Raw genomic sequence first — 23,422 nt, 5'->3', positions numbered from 1 at the left:
ACACATTTATCCAGATTATATTGTGTTTGCCATGCATTTAACCACTCACTCAGCCTGTCAACATGGCTTTGTGAAAGAGAAATCATGTTTAACCAATTTATGTAAATCCCTTGGGTAAGTAACACGCTGTAAATAATGGGAAACCAGTGAATGTATTGTCGTTAGATTTTCCAAGTTATTTCCTGCAGGGCTGAATCAAAGTTTACTCTGGAAAATAAAGGCTCACACCGTCAAGGGGATCACAATGGTCTGGAAACAGATTGGGAAATGAACAGGAAACAGAGAGTCAGCATAAATAATCAGAAAATAATCATTTCCCAATTGGTTCAAACGAAATGGGGGAGGGTGGGATTATGGTATTGAGCTCGATGATCAGCCATGATCATATTGAACGAGCATGCTCGATGGGCTGAATGGGCTTTCCCTGCTCCTATCTTCTATGAAGGTATAATGAAAGGAGTAATACAGGGATCGGTGCTGGGACCACATCACCTTTTAGTTTCTCTCTCATCTTTTCTCACATTATGTTAATTTCCAAGCTTATTGTATTCATTTAAAATCAAAAACACCTAAAACCAAACTGCTGAGCACCCAGCTTCACTTCCTGATGAGCAGACTCTAAATAGTTACCGCTCATTTTGGGAAAATGTGCAATTTTCCATTTCAGAATGAGAAATGCAAAACAATCAAATCATTTAAATGGTGAGAGGTTCCAGAGACCTGTGATGCAAAGATGCAGTCTCCATTGCATGGATTTTAAATGGCTAGGGTCCAGGTGCATCATGGAATTGGGAAAGTTCATAACATGTTATAATTTGTTGCAAGGGGAAGTACATACATAGTGGAGAGACAATCGTTCAGTTATACAGGGTATTGGTGAGACCAAACCTAGAATAATTTGTCGACCATTGGTGTCCTTATTTAAGAAAGACTAAAACGTGCTAGAAGTTCATTAAAGCTTTCCTTGACTAATACCCGGAATGGCATGTTTACTTATGAGAAGTGATTGAACAAGCTAGGATTGAGTTTATAAGAGTAAGAGGTAATTGGTTTGAAATGTACAAGATCCTGATGGGTCTTGGCAGAGTGGAATCATAGAATCCCTACAGTCTGGAATCAGGCCATTTGGCCCATCAAGTCAACATCAATCATCAGAAAAGCATCTCACTCAGACCCACCCTGGCCAATCCACCTAATCCACATATGTTTGGACAGTGGGTGGAAACCCACACAGACATGGGGAGCACATGCAAACTCCACACAGACAGTCACCCAAGGGTGGAATCGACCCTGGACCCCTGGCACTGTGAGGCAGCAGTGATAATCACTGAGCCACTGGTAGTTATAGGAAAGGCTGTTCCCTCCTGTGGAAGAATCTAAAACAATGGGTTCCTGTTTCAAAATATGAGGCCGCCCATTTCTGAGGACATTTTTCTCACAGAACGTCGTGAATCTTTGGAACTCTCTTTTTCAAAAGGCGGTATTAGATAGATTATCAATAAGCAAGTGAATGTCAAAGGTTATCGGGGTAGACAGGGAAATGGATCAGCAATGATCACATTGGAAGGTCATCGGGGTAGGCAGGAAAGTGGATCAAAAATGATCACATTGAAAGGTTATCGGGGTAGGCAGGGAAATGGATCAGCAATGATCACATTGAAAGGTCATCGGGGTAGGCAGGGAAATGGATCAAAAATGATCACATTGAAAGGTTATCGGGGTAGGCAGGAAAGTGGATCAAAAATGATCACATTGAAAGGTTATTGGGGTAAGCAGGAAAATGGATCAAAAATGATCACATTGAAAGGTCATCGGGTAGGCAGGAAAATGGATCAGCAATGATCACATTGGAAGGTCATCGGGGTAGGCAGGAATATGGATCAGCGATGATCACATTGGGAGGTAGAACAAACTCCAGAGCTGTGTAGAGTACATCTGATAATATGTTCGTTTGTAGAATTGCCAGAGTTTCGCAAGGAATTGTTTAGATCAATTGTTTGAATCACCTAATTGGATATGTTTGCAAGGTGAGACAGCAAAATCTTGGAATAAATTGAATTGATTACAGGATATAAAAGCAACATGTATGTAAAAATTCAATTCAATTTGAGAGAAGCGGTAGCGTCTATTACAGTGCATTTTAGAGATACTTACATAATGTGCAGGTAACACATGAAAATTAGATGAGAGAAGATTTCTAGATTCCAGAGGAAATAGTGCTGGATTCCATTAATGGAGATCTGTCTCCTTTCTTCAATCTTTTCTATTCTTCTGCACATCGTAATCAGCTTTCTCTTTTCTTTTTACATTCTTTACCTTTCTGATTTTCCTTCTCATCCAATCTGCTTTCTGCTATCACATTTCTTGACAGAAGTTCATTATTTCTTACATCTGACTCTAATTCTAAAAGTCTAAAAATCTGATCAGAATCAACACCATGGAATATTGAGAAGATAATTTATACAGAGAAAAACTGGGCAGGACCTCAAATGTAAGATAATAAAATGTGAGGCTGGATGAACACAGCAGGTGAAGCAGCATCTCAGGAGCACAAAAGTTGACGTGTCGGGCCTAGACCCTTCATCAGAGAGGGAGATGGGGAGAGGGAACTGGAATAAATAGGGAGAGAGGGGGAGGCGGACCGAAGATGGAGAGTAAAGAAGATAAGTGGAGAGAGTATAGGTGGGGAGGTAGGGAGGGGATAGGTCAGTCCAGGGAAGACGGACAGGTCAAGGAGGTGGGATGAGGTTAGTAGGTAGATGGGGGTGCGGCTTGGGGTGGGAGGAAGGGATGGGTGAGAGGAAGAACCGGTTAGGGAGGCAGAGACAGGTTGGACTGGTTTTGGGATGCAGTGGGTGGGGGGGGAAGAGCTGGGCTGGTTGTGTGGTGCAGTGGGGGGAGGGGACGAACTGGGCTGGTTTCGGGATGCAGTAGGGGAAGGGGAGATTTTGAAACTGGTGAAGTCCACATTGATACCATATGGCTGCAGGGTTCCCAGGCGGAATATGAGTTGCTGTTCCTGCAACCTTCGGGTGGCATCATTGTGGCACTGCAGGAGGCCCATGATGGACATGTCATCTAGAGAATGGGAGGGGGAGTAGAAATGGTTTAGAACTGGGAGGTGCAGTTGTTTATTGTGTACTGAGCGGAGGTGTTCTGCAAAGTGGTCCCCAAGCCTCCGCTTGGTTTCCCCAATGTAGAGGAAGCCGCACCGGGTACAGTGGACGCAGTATACCACATTGGCAGATGTGCAGGTGAACCTCTGCTTAATGTGGAATGTCATCTTGGGGCCTGGGATAGGGGTGAGGGAGGAGGTGTGGGGACAAGTGTAGCATTTCCTGCGGTTGCAGGGGTAAGTGCCGGGTGTGGTGGGGTTGGAGGGCAGTGTGGAGCGAACAAGGGAGTCACGGAGAGAGTGGTCTCTCCGGAAAACAGACAGGGGAGGGGATGGAAAAATGTCTTGGGTGGTGGGGTCGGATTGTAAATGGCGGAAGTGTCGGAGGATGATGCGTCGTATCCGGAGGTTGGTAGGGTGGTGTGTGAGAACGAGGGGGATCCTCTTAGGGCGGTTGTGGCGGGGGCGGGGTGTGAGGGATGCGTTGCGGGAAATACGGGAGACGCGGTCAAGGGCGTTCTCGATGACTGTGGGGGGAAAGTTGCGGCCCTTAAAGAACTTGGACATCTGGGATGTGCGGGAGTGGAATGTCTTATCGTGGGAGCAGATGCGGCGGAGGCGGAGGAATTGGAAATAGGGGATGGAATTTTTGCAGGAGGGTGGGTGGGAGGAGTTGTATTCTAGGTCGCTGTGGGAGTCGGTGGGCTTGAAATGGACATCAGTTACAAGCTGTTTGCCTGAGATGGAGACTGAGAGGTCCAGGAAGGTGAGGGATGTGCTGGAGATGGCCCAGGTGAACTGAAGGTTGGGGTGGAAGGTGTTGGTGAAGTGGATGAACTGTTCGAGCTCCTCTGGGGAGCAAGAGGCGGCGCCGATACAGTCATCAATGTACCGGAGGAAGAGGTGGGGTTTGGGGCCTGTGTAGTGCGGAAGAGGGACTGTTCCACGTAACCTACAAAGAGGCAGGCATAGCTGGGGCCCATGCGGGTGCCCATGGCCACCCACTTAGTTTGTAGGAAGTGGGAGGAGTCAAAAGAGAAGTTGTTGAGTGTGAGGACGAGTTCAGCTAGGCGGATGAGAGTGTCGGTGGAGGGGGACTGGTCGGGCCTGCGGGACAGGAAGAAGTGGAGGGCCTTGAGGCCATCTCCACGCCGGATGCAGGTGTACAGGGACTGGACGTCCATGGTGAATATGAGGTGTTGGGGGCCAGGGAATTGGAAGTCCTGGAGGAGGTGGAGGGCGTGGGTGGTGTCACGGACGCAGGTGGGGAGTTCCTGGACCAAAGGGGAGAAAATGGAGTCCAGATAGGTGGAGATGAGTTCGGTGAGGCAGTAGCAGGCTGAGACGATGGGTCGACCAGGGCAGGCAGGTTTGTGGATTTTGGGAAGGAGATAGAAACGGGCCGTGCAGGTTTGGGGAACAATGAGGTTGGAGGCTGTGGGTGGGAGGTCCCCTGAGGTGATGAGATCGTGAATGGTGTTGGAGATGATGGTTTGGTGCTCGGGTGTGGGGTCATGATCGAGGAGGCGGTAGGAGGTGGTGTCGGAGAGTTGGCGTCTGGCCTCGGCGATGTATTTGTTTCTGATCATAATGTGGAGGTGCCAGTGTTGGACTGGGGTGGATAAAGTCAGAAGTTATGTGATACCAGGTTATATCCAACAGATTTATGGGTAGCTTGGTTGCTCAGTAGCTCAGTGGTTAACACTGCTGTGTCACAGTGCTGGAGACCCACGTTGGAATCCACCCTCGGGCAACTGTCTTTGTGGAGTTTGCACGTTCTCCCCACGTCTACATGGGTTCCCTCTGGGTGCTCTGGTTTCATCCCACAGTCCAAGGATGTGCAGCGTGGATTAGCCATTCTAAGTTGCTGGGTTGTAGAGGAACGGGTCTGGGTGTGTTGCTTTGAGGTTCGGTGTGGACTTGTTGGGCTGAAGGGCCTGTTTCCACACAGTCGGGATTCTGAGCCTGAGATTTATTTGAAATCATAAGCTTTCAGAGTGCTGCTCTTTCATCAGATGAAGTTTTTGTATCATGTGATTTCTGACGTTGTTTCTGATCATTCAGCCCTTTAAGTCTGTTCTACCATTCAATATAATCATGGCTAGTCATCCAACTCCGCCCACTTTCTCCACCCTCTCTGAACCCTTCAACAGTAAGAACTATATCTAACTCCTTGTTGGAAACATTCAACACTGTCTGGGTGAAGAAATTTTTCCTCATCTCACTCCTAAATGGGCTCCTCAGTATCCTAAGACCATGATAGTCAGGAACATCCTTCTTGTGCTTACCCTGTCTAGAACTGTTGCAATTTTATAGGTTTCTCTGAGATCCCTCCTCATTTTTCTAAACTCCTGATCCAACCTCTCCGCAAATGTCAGGCCTGCTATTCCCGGAATAAATTTGAGCAACTTTTGCTGCACTTCCTCCATCACTAGAATGTCATTCCTCAGATAAGGAGACCAAAACTTCAATTAATACTTCAGGTGTGGTCTCACCAAAGCCGTGCATAATTGCGGCAAGACCTCCTCACTCCTGCTCTCAAGTTCACTCACTATGAAGGCTAACATACCATTTGCCTACTTCACCACCTGCATGCTACTGTCAGCAAAATACTGCAGATGCTGTGAAACAAAGATAGAGAACGCTGGAGAAATTCAGCAGGTCTGGCAGCATCTGTGGAGAGATTCACACATTTAACATTTGAGTCTGATTCTGAAGAAGTGTTATACCAGAGTTTCTTCAGCATTCTCTGTATTTGTTAGTTGCTTTCAGTGTCTGCCATACAAGGACACTGAGATTTCTTTGCACCTTGTCAAAGGAGGAGGGTGAGATATTTCAAGGAGAACAGGGAACAGAGAACAAAAGGGCATTAATTTAATACTGAGATGAGGAAGAATTTGGCACTCCTTATCACAGAGAGCTGTGGGAGGCAGAGTCCTAGTGTAGATATAAGGCTAAAATAGATAGATAGATTCCTGATCAGGAGAGGAATCAAAGATTATGGGGAAAGGGCAAGAAAATAGGTGTGAGGAATTTTGCATCAGCCATGATCCTATTGAATGGCAGAGCAGGCTCAAGGGGCCGAATGTCCTACTCCTGTTCCTATTTGTTATGGCCTTCTGGAGACCAGAAATCAGGAGTATGCATTGCAAGAGGAGGAGAAAGAGTAGTTGTGTGGCAGGAGTGGAGGAGAGATGTGGTGGGTGATGAAACAAAACAGCTAGAAGCCAATCTGCATAACGAGATGGCCTTCTCCTGCCTTCCTTCAGGAACCGAACCTCCCTAATCTCCCACACACCATTGCACCCAACTCTAACGTTAGATCCTGGTCAGCATCCCTGAGGTGAAGTTCTGCACTGCCCCAACCTCCAGAGGCATCTCACTTGCCCCAGACGAAGTGAAAGTCACTGGCACACAATCAGCAGATCACTCCCGCTCCTTCTTCAAACATTCTTTCAAAAGAACAAATTGATTTCAACCTGTAGTCAACAAAAGTGTTTTCTTCTCAGAAATGGCAGAAGTTTATTTGACAATTATCCTAAGTAAGCTGTGAGCAACTCACTTCCTAACATCCCAAAGCCTGTCCACCATCTACAAAGCATAGGTCATGATTATGATGGAATACTGCCCACTTGCCTGGATGGATGCAGCCCCAACAACACTCAAGAAGCTCAACATCATCCAGGACAAAGCAACCCCCACTTGATTGACACCACATCCACAAGCATTCACTCCTTTCACCATTGATGTTCAATAGCAGCAGTGTTTACTATCTCTAAAATGCAGAGCAGAAATTCACCAACCATCATTAACACCTTCCAAAATCATAACCACTTCTATCGAGAAGAACAAGGCCAACAGATGCTTAGAAATACCACCACATACAAGTTCTCCTCCAAGCCACTCACCATCCTGACTGGGAAATATATTGCCACCTTTCAGTGTCATTGGGTCAAAATCCTGGAATTCCCTTCCTAAGAGCATTGTAAGACTACCCAGAGCAAATGGACTGCAGTGGTTCAAGAAGGCAGCTCATCACCACCTTCTGAAGGACAAACAGGGGCAGGTAACAAATACTGGCTCAGCTCGTGATGCCTATGTCCCACTGGAGAAAAAATACTCAACTTGTTCTTAGAAGGCTTTCCCTCCAACTCAGCTTGCCCACTCCAAGCCAGTCATTGTTCAAAACAGTCTCAACGTGGTTTATAGCAGTAGCCCTAGTCATGTGATATGCAAGAAGTAAAATGAAATCTCCAATGTCTGCAGTAAACTTTCAATGACCTCTTTTAATGAAACCACCATAGATACTCCACAAAACTTGAAATAAATCCATTTTCCACAGTCCTTCAAAAATTAAGCACTCCAAGAAATGTCAAATATAAGGTATCTTAATAACAGCATTTAAATTAAAGGATCACTGCAGTGAAATCGGAACTTTGTTCTATTTTCCACTGGAGATTGTTCTCTGATCCAAAAACAGACCCAGCTCCTGTTTCTTGTCTTCATCATGAAAATGCAACCTATATTGTGAGATTCGAGTCATATTAACCCAAACTGGATTACAGAGATACCTTTCCTTCAGTCATTCATTACAACCATTAGCTTTCCAGTTTATTCATAAGCCAGTACACCTTTTGTATACTTAACTGTCTTTTTATCAATGCTGATTTCAATAGTGTTAAGAAGTTTACCATGGTTAACCATCGTTATTATTATGGGTATAAAATCAGTTGGAAAGATGATAGTTTGTGGATCCATTATCAGCAAATTTCAGTCCCAACAGGAACAAAAAAACTCCTTAAAGCTTTATTCAGAAGTTACTTTAATTCTGGCACATCTACCAATGCAGTATATATTGCTTCTTGCCCTTGAAGGTAAGAGATGGATGCTTCTAAGTAGGCCATTCTTTTTTCAATGTGACAAATCCTGGAGCAGTAAATTAAGAATAAAAGATTTCCAGTACTCCTACTTTGAACAGGTTAGAATGTAAAAGAAAAACTGTGTTTGCTAAAAATATGGCACACTGTCCTCCACAATTTGTAGTGCAGATAGTCAAGTATGAACTAATTGCAAATTCAAAGCAGTCATTCTTGGCTTAAGTAGCACTATGAAGAATGCTTACTTTGAGTCCAGCTGGCAATATAGGTGGGTGCCTTAGCCACATCTGCTGGATGTGTTTGACATCTGTATCGCTGTAAATTCTAAAGTGCTGGCCAAGCAATTTTTTTGAACTATTTCATTTATTGTAGGATTTTGAGACGGAAACCATCCACCACGTGGCAAACATTCTTCTCATCAGCTTTACAAACCATTCAAATTTCATTTGCTATGGCTGCCTGTGAACCTCAGATTATTTTTGAGGTGAAGTAATACATACTCCACATGTGTACCACAGGTACCCTCTCACTGGTGTTTGTGCCACTTGCCTTTAAAGTTGGAATCTGCTTTTTTGGACTCCATGCTGAATGGCTGATCCAAGCAGATCAGATTGATTCTCGGTTTAGTTCCACAATGCTACTTCATTAGCTGATTCTCAGCTTGGATAGTTTGGGTGCACTACATATTGAATCAGTACGCTTGATGTGTGAAGGATGAAATGCACATTGATCTCTGTTCTGTTTGCTATCCGATATCCTAACTGAAAACATCTGAGTGCTGACTGAGCAGCTACAGGGTTGGGCTCAGATGGAACTTTCCACACAATCCAATCAAATTCAAATGAAAGTATCTACTGATGTTCACTGTTCAGATTAATTTTTTTTTCTTCTTTGAATAGTCACCTATATTGAACTATTACCGTAAAAGTTCAAGTTAATACTACAGTCTTGAAATGTTGGCTTTCATCACATGGCAGTCTTATTTTTCCAAGAAAACTATTGGTTTGGTTATGCGATACCAGACTTCATGGTTGCTACCCCTCGTTCCAATCTCAGTTGCACCTAACTGAGATTCTGGCTGGCATTTTTAATCACTGCATTGTGTTAGAACATAGAACATAGAACAGTACAGCACAGAACAGGCCCTTCAGCCCACAATGTTGTGCCGACCATTGATCCTCATGTATGCACCCTCAAATTTCTGTGACCATATGCATGTCCAGCAGTCTCTTAAATGACCCCAATGACCTTGCTTCCACAACTGCTGCTGGCAACGCATTCCATGCTCTCACAACTCTCTGCGTAAAGAACCTGCCTCTGACATCCCCTCTATACTTTCCACCAACCAGCTTAAAACTATGACCCCTCGTGCTAGCCATTTCTGCCCTGGGAAATAGTCTCTGGCTATCAACTCTATCCATGCCTCTCATTATCTTGTATACCTCAATTAGGTCACCTCTCCTCCTCCTTTTCTCCAATGAAAAGAGACCGAGCTCAGTCAACCTCTCTTCATAAGATAAGCCCTCCAGTCCAGGCAGCATCCTGGTAAACCTCCTCTGAACCCTCTCCAAAGCATCCACATCTTTCCTATAATAGGGCGCCCAGAACTGGACGCAGTATTCCAAGTGTTGTGCCTTTTTTTCCTGGTACATGACCAATTAAAAAGATTCTTCAGTAAGTTTTTTCAATATTACCTTTCATCCTGCATCTGTTTCACAGATTCAGACAATAGCTCCTGGACCATGGCAGCTCATGATGGATAGACTGCTTGGGAACACGTCACCCAAAGAGATAGAGAAGGCTTCAATTCAGTGAAGATCATTTGGATCAGGTGCTTGAATAGAATGGATTGGTGCTTATTGAAAACATCATAATTACCTCCTGAATAACAAATATTGACACAATAGAGTAAAATTAACCTAGCCTTCTGGTGGGAAAATGGCTAGATCAAACTAGTCACCTGTTTTATCTGCCCCATCTTACCTTGCATTATATCCTGGAATGGGACTTGAAATCAGAATATTACCAATGGAGCCACAGCTGTCACATTGATACAGCACTATTTTCAGATTAATGTAAATGAGCTAATGATTAATCACTCATCGGATTGATTCATTCTGTGAGTTCACTTTTTTAAGCATTAAAGCACATGAAAGTATGAAATAGATATTACAACGAGCAACTGATTGGTCTGAGAAGTTTGCAACCCCAAAGCAGACTAATAGCGAGGCACTCACAATATTGTATCCATGGAGCCCCTAAACGTGAATGTTCTCCACGGCAGGCTTCAGATTTAGCAGGTAATGTTAATAAGGTACTACACTGAAAGACTCCTCTGACCTGGTGTGCAATTGGAGCTGCATGCTTGTACCAGCTGGTGCCACTGATTGCTCAGAAACGCAATGATATTATCCCACCTTGCAACTGTAGCACTTGTCACTTATTTAATACAATCTGCTTGACATGGGAGTTGTCTCCTGTGGTTAGTTGGCGACTCTGGAACATAAAACCTCCTGGTAGTTACATTCTCTTTTTCAGAAAGTTCTCCTCATTCCAGATGGAGTCGAAAGGTGAAAAACATAATGATAGCACTTCTCTGGCACATCAGAAAGTGTCATTGATTCGAGAAACATGATTTCAAGGAAAGTGACAGATGAAGATCTGTCTATTCAGCCTCAGGAATTCAAGGGGCTTACCTTTGCTATTATTTGGTATTCATTTAAATGATGGCATTTACTGAAAAGTACCAGTGAGAAAGAGAATCTACAAAAGTCAGCGATACAACTGAATGCCGCAGAGCAATGGAATTCGACAATGGAATTAAACATTTACCCAAAGATTAGATAGCAAGCATATGAGTAAGGAGCTACGTGTGTCAATGTCAGATTACAAGCCACTAGAGCATGAGTCTGTAATGTTACATGGAATGTCTCCTCTTGTATATACTGATCTTTAATAGATCCTGCTAATGTTCAACTCCAAGAGGGTGGTCTGAGTGATCAGATCCATGGATTTGGAGTCAAGGGGCAAAATATAGCTGAATTGAAATCCAGCGGTCACAGTTATTGAGGAGAAAATGTGGCCAGTCCACTCTGAGTTCTCGAATTGGAGACTGAAGTGAAAGCATTACAACTTATCAGAGGGGTACAGATACCTGGGCACTTTGCTTTAGATGACATCCATATCCCTCTGGATAGGGCAATCTAATTTCATCTGTAACAAGGAACAGAAGCTGTGAGCATGAGTGAGGATGTAAGAGGTCAGAAAGTGCTACAGTGTAGGATCCTCAGCCTTGTAAGAAGTTTGAGGTCGCTCGCCTGTGCAGTTGAAAGAAAGTTAGGAAGGGGAGTGGGCCGACCTATGCACCTTGGTTCAGGATGCCTTGGAAGCCTGGCGAGTTTAAAGGAAAGTAATGTAAGTAGGGGTTGATATCAGGAGAAGGATTGACATTGTCCTATATAAGCAAAATCAGAGTCCAGAACCTATGCCAACAACCGCCCATAGAGGATCCTCCTCGTTCTCACACACCACCCTACCAACCTCTGGATACAACGCATCATCCTCTGACACTTCCGCCATCTACAATCCGATCCCACCACCCAAGACATTTTTCCATCCCCACCCTTGTCTGCTTTCTGGAGAGACCACTCTCTCCGTGACTCCCTTGTTCGCTCCACACTGCCCTCCAACCCCACCACACCCCGCACCTTCCCCTGCAACCGCAGGAAATGCTACACTTGCCCCCACACCTCCTCCCTCACCCCTATCCCAGGCCCCAAGATGACTTTCCATATTAAGCAGAGGTTCACCTGCACATCTGCCAATGTGGTATACTGCATCCATTGTACCCGGTGTAGCTTCCTCTACATTGGGGAAACCAAGCGGAGGCTTGGGGACCGCTTTGCAGAACACCTCCGCTCGGTTTGCAATAAACAACTGCGCCTCCCAGTCGCAAACCATTTTCACTCCCCCTCCCATTCTTTAGATGACATGTCCATCACGGGCCTCCTGCAGTGCCACAATGATGCCACCTGTAGGTTGCAGGAACAGCAACTCATATTCTGCTTGGGAACCCTGCAGCCCAATGGTATCAATGTGGACTTCACCAGCTTCAAAATCTCCCCTTCCCCCACCGCATCCCAAAACCAGCCCAGCTCGTCCCCTCCCCCCACTGCACCACACAACCAGCCCAGCTCTTCCCCTCCACCCACTGCATCCCAAAACCAGTCCAACCTGTCTCTGCCTCCCTAACCTGTTCTTCCTCTCACCCATCCCTTCCTCCCACCCCAAGCCGCACCACCATCTCCTACCTACTAACCTCATCCCACCTCCTTGACCTGTCCGTCTTCCCTGGACTGACCTATCCCCTCCTACCTCCCCACCTATACTCTCCTCTCCACCTATCTTCTTTTCTCTCCATCTTTGGTCCGCCTCCCCCTCTCTCCCTATTTATTCCAGAACCCTCACCCCATCCCCCTCTCTGATGAAGGGTCTAGGCCCGAAACGTCAGCTTTTGTGCTCCTGAGATGCTGCTGGGCCTGTTGTGTTCATCCAGCCTCACATTTTATGATCTTGGATTCTCCAGCATCTGCAGTTCCCATTATCACCTACTTAGTGCTTGGATTTGGGACTTCTGCTAAAGGGTAAGGGCAGTAGCCTGGAATTGGAGAGAATGGATTCATTTGTTGTGGCACATGAAGGTACCAACAAGATTTGACAGATAAGGAGAGAGGTTTAGCATAGACAGTATGAGGAGCTACGTGCTAAATTGAAGGGTAGAAACCATTAGTAGGAGCACACAAGATGACTAAAATTTATATGTTGCTCAGAAACTGATGTTGGAGAAGTAGGATCTGGTTTATGGGACACTGGCATCAGTAGAGTGGAAATTGGGGCTTGTACCATTGGGATGGTACACACCTGAATGGAGCTGAGCATTTTTAGAAACCAACCAGGTTACGCTAGACTTGGTATTATGTACTGCACCAGGACTAATTAATGTCTCAAAGGAAAGACACTCCAAGGTAGAAGCAACTGTAATATGAATGAATTTTACATTCAATTTGAAATGAAGAAGAGTGGATCTAAGGCTAAACGTAAATGAGGTTAACTATGTGTGTTAACTGGCTGAGCTGCAATGAGCTAGACTGAGGTGTAGATCCATTGAGAAGCCATGGCACACAATTAAGAAGATAGTTCAGTGTATTCAGAATAACTGTATCATAAGTAAAATTCTAAGGGGAAGATTAACTCAAGAACGAAGAGAGGCAGAAAAAAGAAAAATACAGGATGGTTAGCTTTATGTGATGGAGGTTCCTGAATCGATCATTGGGGAGATATTGCTAGACACTAAAAAAAATTCAATATGATTGTGAGCATACAGTATGGTTCTGCAAATCATATTTAACCAACTCATTGGAATTTTTTGAAAAAATAACTTATGCTGTGAATAAAGGGGAGCCTTTAGATGTATTGATCTTGGATTTTCAGCAAGTGTTTCAGAAGATGCAACACAGAAGGTTATTACACAAAGCAGGAGCTCAAGGTGCAGGAGATAACACTTTAACATGGAGAGAAAATTGGCTGGCTGGTGTTAAACACAGGGTATAGATAAATGGATGATTCTCAAATTAGCAGGCTGTGATGAGTGGAGTCTCACAGGGATTGGCTCTGGGTCCTCATCTTTTTACTATTTCCATCAGTGACTGGGATGAAGGACCAAAGGCATGAAAGCTAAATGTGCAGATGACAGAAAGATAGGTAGGAAAGTGTATTGTGAGGAGGACATAAGAGCAGTTTGCAGGTGGCTACAGATAGGCTGAGTGAGTGGGCAAAAATCTGGCAGATTGGACATAGTATTGGAAAATATGAACTTGTTCACCTTGGAAGGAAGATTTTTTTTAAAAAATCAATAAGAACTCTAATAGTGAATAACTGCAGAATTACAAAATTTAGAAAGATCTAGGTGTTCTATAACATGGATCACAAGAAGTTATAAAAAAAGTACTTGAGAAGTTGAATAGAATATTATTCATTAGTACAGAGGAGTTAAACATATAAGTAAGGATGCTGTACTTCAGTTATATAATGAGACCACATCTGGGGTCCTGTCTACAGTTTTAACCTCATTATTTAACGAAATATATAAAAACATTTCAGATAGATCAGAGAAGACTTTCACAATTAATACAAGAATGAACAGGTTATTTTATGAGGAAGGTTTAGATAGAGTGAACCTGATTACATAGAGGTATAGAAGTGTTTGAGGTACATAAGACCATAAGTAGTCTTGACAAGGTGGACCTGGAAAGAACGTTTCTTTTTTGTTGCTGGTGAGGCTAGAACCGGGGTAGGTGGGTGGGTGCGGGGGCACTGTTTAAAATTAATTCTTGTGTTTTTTATCACAGTGATGAGGTGAAATCTTTTCTCTCAGAGTTTGGAACTCTTTGGCTTAGAAGCCAAATGGGACCATTGAAGATTTTTAAGGCACAGGTAGTTGGATTCTTGTTATGCAGGTCGTCGGGGTTAGACAGGAAGTTGGAATTCAAAAACAAACAGATTATCTATAATCTTATTGAATGACAGAGCAGACTTGAATGGCCAAATGGCATATTTCAGTTCCTATTTAGTAACTCTAAGAAAGGGCACCAAAATTAACCAAAAAGTCGTCAAGTTCATTTGCTGTCTATAAGTGGAGAATGAGTTATGAGTGTTGTCTAGTATCATGCTAAGTAGAAACAGATATTAGTGAGAAGCTTACACACCCATCTCTCAGATGTGACTGTAAGTACCTGTCTCTTTAAAATATTATTGTCACGTCCTTCACATGTGCACCACCTGCATATTATAAACATTGTATAGCACACTAATTTAAATGTTTATTTTGCTGGTAAGAAATTGGATATTTTGTCCACTCTCAGTGGAATAAAAGTTTCTTTGCATTCGGTGAGCGGGCTCCCTGAAAAGTCAAACACACACGCCCAGGTTTCTCACAAACTAGTAGTGCTCACTAAACCATTTGAAAGGGGGTCCTTCATCCAAAAAAAATTGAGAAGCATTGCCCTAAACATTTTTGTAGAGAGTGTATGTTAGCCCAATATAGTATAGAAAACCAAACAAGAAATAGGAGCAAGCTGTAGACAGCTTGGTAGATAAATCACCAATTATGGTTTCTGCCACCTGCTGATCATGAAAGGATCTTTGTAAGAAGGTGCATAATTTGAAGGAAATTGCAATGTTAAGCCATGAAGAGCATGACCCATTCCTAAAAATAGTTGGCCTATGATGGATATGAGAAGAAGTAGCAGATGATAATTTTGTTTCCTACAAGGATTAATTTTGTTGAATTTGTGTGGGGTTTACAATTGAAAGAAAATTAAAGCAGATTGTTGTTAAATCTTACAATATATGGAACACACTTATTCCCAGCTGCATAAAACTTCATACATTTTCCAAATAGTAACTAAGGGCTGAACCTTACCAATATTGTTAATTTTGAATGTTAATTTTGAGCAGTTTAATGGAAGAATTCTTTGTCAGCACTCCTTAGTCCTTATGCTCCACACGTCTATGGTCTTTTAATCACATAATTGTGCACTCACCTTAACCTGACTGAGGCCTACTCTATTCAGGCCTTGAAATATGGTCATTTTGTGACAGGATACACAGTGTATGCTGTAGGTTTGGCAACACAGTACAGTGCCATTCAGTAACATTCCCAACCTCTTGATGATCACTGCTGACAATATTGAAAAGTTTCCTTGTTTTATGTCAGTGCTAAATAGCAAGGAAGCACAGAAATACTGTGAGTCTTTCAGTTCTGATCAAGGCAGCAAAGTGCAAAAAGGTAAGAGAAGGCAGAGAGTGGGAGCATCTAAGAAGACTCCATGGTGTTCGAGTGTAACCCCTACAGAATCTATACCACAGAAATGATTGGTGCTCAGAAGATCTCAATGCCATCAGTGAGAGTCAACAGGATTTTGTAAAAGGGAAATCATGTTTGACTAATTTACTGCAATTCCGCAAGGAAGTAACACACAACATGGATAAAGAAGAACCTGTGGAAGTGCTGTACTTTGATTCCAAAAGATCTTTCATCAGGTGCCATATCGAAGGTTGCTATGCAAAATAGATGGAGAAATACAGGAACATAGGAATTAGGAGCAAGAGTGGGCAATTCAAACCTTTGAGCCACTCTGCCATTTAAAATGATCCTGGGTGATCTTATCCTGATGTCAATTTCACTTTCCTGCCTGCTCCCCATAGCCCTTTATCCTACTTTTCATCAGAAACATTACTATTTCTTTCTTGAATCTGTTGATTGATTCTGCCTCCAGTGCACTTTGGGACAGGGAGTTGCAGATTTATAATTCTCTGAGAGAAGTAATGTCTCCTCATCCCAATTTTGAAGCTACTTCCTCTCTCTAAATATCTATGGCTGTGCCACAATGGGGAACGTCTGTTCAACGTCCACCTTACAATGCCCTTTTAACATTTTATAAACCTCTACCAGATCCCCCTCATTCACCTGAACTCCAGTCAGTACAAGCCCAAGCTATTCAACCACTCCTCATCCGACAGCCCTTTCATCCTAGAATCAACCTGGTGAACGTTCTCTGAACTGCCTCCAGTACGACTACATCCCTCCTCAGTAAGGAGATCAAAACTGGACACAGTACTCCAGGTGTGGTCTGACCGACACTTTATGTAACTGTAACAATACTTCTTTACTCTTATAATCCAGTCCTTTTGCAATAAATGCGTGAAGCTGGATGAACACAGTGGGCCAAGCAGCATCAGAGGAGCAGGAAAGCTTGACCTTGAAGGGTCCCGACCCGAAATGTCTAGCTTTCCTGCTTCTCTGATGCTGCTTGGCCCGTTTCATCCAGCTTCACACAGTGTTATCTCAGATCCTCCAGCATCGGCAGTTCCTATTATCTCTTTTGCAATAAATGCCTGGATTCCATTTGCCTTTCTTATTATATGCTGAACCATCATACCCACTGTCTGTGATTCATGCACAAGGACACCCAGATCCCTTTGCACTGATACACTTTGACTCTGCTTCCTATTTAAATAATAATTTGCCCTTTTACTTTCCCACCCACAATGGATAACCTCAGTTATACACATTAAACTCTATCTGCCAGATTCTGGCCCATTCTCTGAGCCTATTGATATCCATCTGTAAACTTTTTATCTCCTTGCCATTGCTTGCTTTCCGACGTATTTTAGTATTATCCTTGAACTTTGCTATATTACACTCTGTTCCTGTTTGCAGATCATTTATGCAAATTGCAAATAGTTGAGGTTCAAGAACTGAACCCAATGACATCCCATTAGTTACAGTTAGCCATCCAGAGAAGGACCCATTTATCCCAAAAGTCTACTTTCTGTCAGTCAGGCAACCATGTATGCAAGCCAATACATACCCTTAACCCCTTGGAAGCTAATTTTCTGGATCAGTCTTTTATGTGGCATCTTATCAAAAGCCTTCTGGAAGTGTAGGTATACCACATTCACCAATTCCGATGATCCACTGTGTTGGTTACACCCTCAAATAGCTCCAGCAAGTTTGTCAAGCCTGATTTGCCCTTCATGAAACCATGAAACTGGCGAATTAGGATTTGGTTTTCCAAGTATTCAGTTATCTCCTCCTCTATAACTGACTCCTCCTTAGATTTCCCACTGTAGAGGTGTAACTGGTCTATAGCTTTTCATTTTTTCCCTTTTTTTTGAATAGGAGTGTCATATCAGTGTGTTTCTAATCACTGGTACCTTTCCAGAATCCATGGAATTTCCGAATATCATAACTAATGCATCTACTATCTCTGCTGCCATTTCCTGTAATATTCTAGGGTGCAGGCCATCAGGCCCTGGGGACTTATCTGCCTTTAATCCCAGTAGTTTGCTTAATGCCATCCCCTTGGTTTAGTGTTTCTGCCACATTTCTGAGTCTCCGAGTATTCCCACTCCATTTTCATTCTCGAAAGGACCAGCATTTGCTTTCGCTATTCTCTTCCTTTTCTTACACTAATAGAATCTTTTGGCACCAGTGTTTATGTGTTCTGTTACTTTCTGTTAGTAATTCATCTTAGTTCTTTTGATTTTGATTTTAGCAACCCTTTACTGACATCTAAAGTTCTTCCAAGTGTCCAGAGTTGCCATTACCTTTTGCAGTATGATATGCCCTAGTTTTTTCCATTATATTATCCTTGACTTACTTGTTAAGCTGTAGATGAGTTTTCACCTTTTTACATTTCCTCTTCTTGTTGGGAATATACTTTAATTGAGAGGTATTTAATATCTCCCTAAGCCATACGCTGCTGGAAGCTTGGTTATCTAAAGGGAAAAAATAAGCACAAAAATATGTCATTTTTGAATTGGTGAGATGTGTCACAGGAATCAGGAATAGGGCCTCAACTATTTACAATGTAGCTTAATGACTTAGTTGCTGATTTTGCTGCTGGCACAAGGATAAATAGAAAATTTAGTTGTAAAGAGGAAATAAAAAGGGATATAAATAGTCTGAGAGAGTGAACAAGTGTTTGGCTGATATATTATAATGTGAGAAAATGTGAAATTTGCAACAATATTCATTTTGGCAGAAAGATTGGGAACGCCAAATGTTGTCTCAATGTAGAGAGATTACAGGATTCTGAGGTACAGTGGAATTGAAGTGCCCTGGTACATGAATCACAAATTCAATCCGCATCATGGAAGTCACACTGTGCACAGATGGCTATTGGTCACCTCTAGTTGAGTTAATAACACACAATTCAAACTCCTTCATGATAAAATCAAATTTTAAATGCAATATTCTCAGTAAATGCCAAATTTTCAATCAAAGCATTCCACTTATGAAGTGTGATAACTGTGAATATTCTACGAGTCCCTGTCTGCAGCAATCTATTCCATCAGCCACAGAAATACTGTGGCATAATACACAAAATAACTGAGACATTGGACACGATCATAACTATCATAAAAAGTTAGTGAACAAGTACAGCAAGTGATTACAAAGGGAAATTGAATGTTATCACTTATTTAAAGAGGAATGAAATATATAAGTAGGAATGTTCTGCTAGAAATGTACAGGGCACAGTTGAGATAACATTTGGAATACTTTGTACAGTTTTGGCTGCTTTATTTAAGAAAGTATATATCCATTAGAAACAGTTCAGAGAAGGCTTTCTTAATTGATACCTGAGGTGGAGAAGTTATCGAATGAAAAAACGTTGGATAGGTTAAGTCTGTTTCCTTAGGAGCTTAGAAGATTCAGAGGTGATCTCATTCTTCTTGTTGGGGAAACTAGGATCAATACATACAATTTAAAAATAAAGCGTATCCCATGTAAGATGGAATTGAGGAAAAAAGTTATTCTTTCAGAGAGGACTGAGTCTGTGGAACTCTTTTCCAACGAGACTTTGGATGTAAGCTCATTGAATATTTTTTTAAGGCAGAGGTGGAAAGATCTCAACTAACAACTGAGTCAATGGTTCCAGGCTTTAGGTGGAAATTTCGAGTTGAAGCTACAATTAAAATCAACCATTATCTTATTGAACGGCAGAGCAGGTTCGAGGGGCTGAATGTCTTACTCGTGTCCTAGTTTGTAACTTCTTACTAGTTTGCTCGACATGAGCCTATTTCCACCTCTCTTCATATCACTATTAACATATCCTTAGACATCTTTCTCTTTCATATGCCTAGTTTTCGTTTGAGTCCATTAGGCCATATAATGTAGGAGTAGCAGTAAGCTTTTCAGCCCACCATTCAATTAGCTCATGGCTGATTTGATAATCCCCAACTGCTTTCCTGCTTTTTCCCAAAACCTTTTATTCCTTTACTGACTGAAAATCTGTCTAATTTCGCCTTGAAAATACTTACTGACCCAGTCTCGACTGCCGTCTGTGGTAAAGAATTCCACAGATTGATTATCCTCTGAGAAAAGAAATTCCTCATCTCTGTTTAAAAGGGAACGCCTTTATTCTGTGATTATGCCTCCTGGTCCTAAACTGTCCCATAAGGGAAAACAAGATGCCTACTTCTACCCTGTCAAGTTTCCTCAGAATCTTGTATGTTTCAATAAGGCCTCTCATTTTTCTAAAACTCAATGAATGCAGACCAAATCTACTCCACTTCATCTCAAAAGACAGTCCCTCCATATCCAGGTTCAGACAAGTGAACCTTCTCTGGGCTGTCTCCAATGCAAGTGTACCTTTCCTTGGATAACGGGCCCAAAACTGATCACAGTATTCCGGCTGTAATCTCACTAGAGTCTTGTATCATTTTAGTAAAATCTCCCCACCTTTATGCTTCATTCTCTTTGAAATGACGGCCAACATCCCACTTATCATACCCGTTACCTGTCGAACCTTTATGATAACCTTTCCAGATTTAAGCATGCTAACTCTGAAGTCTCTTTATGTCGCAGCTTTCTGCAGTTTTTCTCTATTTAAATAGTAATCAGCTCCTTTATTCTTTCTACCAAAGTGCATAGCCCTATCTTTCCACATTAAATTTCATCTACCAAGTTTCTACCCACTCACTTTACCAGTCTTTATCCTCTATAGACTCTTTGTGTACCCTCACAACTTGGCCTGCCACCTATTTTTGTGTTACTTGCAAATGTGGAGATAAAACATTGTTTTCTTATCTAAGTGCCGAATTTTCATTGTAAATAATTGTGGCTTCCCCACTGATCCCTGTGCACTCCATTCTGAAACTACACCTCCCACTACCCCACACATCCCAACCCTCAGCCTTCTATTAGCTAACAGATTGTGGGATCTTATGAAGCGTGGTACCTTATTAAATGTCTTCTGAGAATCCAAATATATTACATCTACAGCTTCCTTTGTATCTCTCCTTTCTTCCTCAGAATTCTAATACATTTGTTAGGTATGATTTCCCCTTCATTAAGACATAATGACTCTGCTTGATTATATATTTCTGAATACTCTGCTACTCTTTCTAATAGACCTAACATGTCCTGAACAAGGGCAGGTAAGCTAACTGGCCTGTAGTTACCTGGGTTTTGTCTCCTTCCATTTTTAAATAAGGATGCTAAATTGGCAGTTTTGCAATGCTCTGGGACTTTTCCAAAGTCTAAGGATTCTTAGAAGATTACTGCCAGTGCATAAACTTTCTCAGTGGCTACTTCTTTTAATATTCTCGGATACATTCCTTGAGGTCTAAAGGACTTATCGGACTTTAGCCCCATGAGCTATGCTATATGGCTTAACTCATCCTTGTTGAGTAACATGAACACAAATCATAAGTCTAGGTCACCTATAGGTACATCAAAACCTGAATGCCAACATGTAATTTCAATAAGATTTATGCAACCAAGGTCTGCAGATGTGAATTAATTTGAAATCTAGAAAAGAATTCTAGATTTTAACATCTGCACAGAATCAGGGGAGCTTCAAACTAAGAAACTAAAAAGTAACGACACAACACCAGGCTGATGTCCCAAACCTCTTCTTCACAGGAAGCAATCTTCCCCAGTCATGTTTATGTTTTACTCTCCCAAAGATAATTTAAAAAACAGTTTCAACCTGGGTCTGTGTGTGTTAGTGACCTGATGTCTTTGTTTGTGGAATATTGCACTGTGAAGGGCATATCTTCAAAAGAGCCATTAAACCCCCTGTACAGATGGTAAAGGCAGGGATAAGACTCACTCTCACTCTCACTAATGCTGCTCAGCCACCGTCAAAGTGAAACAGGACAGGGGAATTTTAATCAAACTGCAAAGCCAAGAAATTGACTGTCCAGTCTTTTAAAAACAAGACGTTGCCAGTTAAGTCTGAGGTGAGGAGAAACTTTTTCTCACCGAGGGTCAGGAGTCTTTGGATTTGTCTTCCTCAACCTTTCTTCCTGTCGCTGTGGCATACCCCTGTCTTTAATTGACATTTTTTCTCTCAATATTCACTCATGGGATGTGGGCATTTCTGGCCAGGTCAGCATTTATCGCCCAAACTTATTTGCCCAGAGGACAAGTAACAGTCAACTACATTGCTGTGGGTCTGGCGTCACGTGTAGGTCAGACCAGGTTGGACTGCCAGATTTCCTTCCCTAAAGGACATTAGTGAGCCAAATAGGGTTTTCTCACAGCTGACAATGGTTTCATGATCATCATTTGACCCTCAATTCTGGATTCTTTATTGAATTCAAATTCCACCATCTACTATTGTGGGGATTAAATCCAGATCCCCAGAACATCAAGATAATAAAATGTGGGGCTGGATGAACACAGCAGGCCCAGTAGCATCCCAGGAGCACAAAAGCTGACGTTTCGGGCCTAGACCCTTCATCAGAAAGGGGGAATGGGGTGAGGGTTCTGGATTAAATAGGGAGAGAGGGGGAGGCAGACCGAAGATGGAGAGAAAAGAAGATAGGTGGAGAGGAGAGTATAGGTGGGGAGGAACATCAGCTGATTTTCTGGACCAACAGTCTGGTAATAATACCACTAGGCCATTGCCTCCCCTCACATGTTTTTGAAGGCATAACTGCAAAAGATGACTTCACTCAGGATCTCTCAGTTATTCCCGGCCCCACATTTTATGTAATGTTTAATTGTTTCTCATTACCTGTAGCGCTATGATGATATAAACAACCTTCCATTCAAAAGCTTTTAACACCTATCCTTGCCCATATCTGGGATAGCGATCACTGTACAGGCCCATGTACTCACGTTACTGTCTCTTAATATTTCTCTCTGCAGGAGCAAATTATGCACAATAAGTGTGAACATGCACAGATGAGGGCGAGGGAGGACTGATGAGGTGGGCCCGGGGATGGGGAATGTGAATGTCTGAAATAAAGGCTCTTGGCCTCCTTTGAGGAGCAGACGGCAGATCAAGGGAATGACTCTGTGCTAATGGGGAGATCACACAGGCAGAGCCTCCAATCCATTACTTCTGACTGAACATCAAGCACCAACACCTCACTGAAACCTTTGGTAAGCTGCTGGTTGGTGACACCAACAAATGTTTATAAAATAATCTCCTGATCTGGATCCCAAGTCAGAACAAAATAGAGAGGTGCCTCAGGCCCATCTCTGATACAACAAATTTGAGGAAGAACAGTTGTGATCATGATAGGATGTACTGTCAGATCCTTCCTCTGTTCTTCCTCATCCTCCACCAGAACAGAGACATTCGTCTCAATAGGTAATCTATCGAGAACAGGCTAAAGGTCACATTCTGGTGAGGCACAGCATCGGCACAGCTTGACAAGGAAGGCACTCTCGAGGTGTTTGACATTCTGGATACCAAGGCCGGCTCACCCAGTCGCTGAAATGAGATTTTAACAACTGCTGGAAATGCAAGGATAGGATGAGGGATCTGGCCAGGTGCCAGAAATCATGAGCAGACTAGGACAAAGGACAGAGGAGTCGGCTCAGGTTCAGCATGTTGTTGTGGTTCCA

This window comes from Stegostoma tigrinum, chromosome 3 (genome assembly GCF_030684315.1).
Source record: "Stegostoma tigrinum isolate sSteTig4 chromosome 3, sSteTig4.hap1, whole genome shotgun sequence".
NCBI classification, from domain to species: domain Eukaryota; kingdom Metazoa; phylum Chordata; class Chondrichthyes; order Orectolobiformes; family Stegostomatidae; genus Stegostoma; species Stegostoma tigrinum.
Note: the sequence above shows the minus strand (reverse complement) of the source record.